This window comes from Littorina saxatilis, linkage group LG8 (assembly GCF_037325665.1).
Source record: "Littorina saxatilis isolate snail1 linkage group LG8, US_GU_Lsax_2.0, whole genome shotgun sequence".
Classification (NCBI taxonomy): domain Eukaryota; kingdom Metazoa; phylum Mollusca; class Gastropoda; order Littorinimorpha; family Littorinidae; genus Littorina; species Littorina saxatilis.
Window position 1 is genome coordinate 7,021,643 of NC_090252.1, and position 540 is coordinate 7,022,182.

The 540-nt window shown below is 38.9% G+C and overlaps 1 long non-coding RNA gene across 1 annotated transcript in view; it reads right to left on the reverse strand.

Moving 5' to 3' along the window:
- LOC138972638 (uncharacterized) overlaps positions 1 to 291 on the reverse strand; it is a 21,024-nt gene extending 20,733 nt beyond the window's left edge. The window contains exon 1 of the long non-coding RNA XR_011457694.1: positions 72 to 291. This is a non-coding gene — a long non-coding RNA (uncharacterized lncRNA). The remainder of the gene's footprint in view (positions 1 to 71) is intronic.
- Between the last annotated feature and the right edge of the window lie 249 nt (positions 292 to 540).

A 540-nucleotide genomic window follows, 5' to 3' on the forward strand; every position in this document is an offset into this window, starting at 1 on the left:
AATAAGACGCCTAACATCTACATGGTAACTTTCTAAAAAAAAGAAAATAAATAAACATGAAAGAAATTCACCTGAAAAATTATCTGGTGCCTGAAAGGGATAATGAACAACATAAATATGCCGTTCGCTCCCTTTCATATTGCGATCAAAGTTACATGTCACAGATCCGTTTTGTCCAATCACAAAATGGCCAGCTACACACGTTATGTGTTCTTCACTTTTTCCAGTGGTAAACAAGGCAATCAGCACCGTAGTCACACAGGCAATGGTGCACATGCTTGAGGCGGTACAGGTCTGTTGAATAAAAAGAACTATTATGGTAACATGATTCAAAAATGTTCCTCTTGTAGAAGTTGACTTAGAATAAAGTCAGTGACAGACACTTTGCATAGCCTACCATGCTCATAAAACTAATACATGTATGTGGTCATTTCTGTGACTTTAATCATTGTTGACTGAAGCTTCTACTTGCAGAAACGCGAGGTCATCGTTGGACGAAAATGTGTCTTTCCCCCTACTCGGCTAGGGTTAATCCAAGGC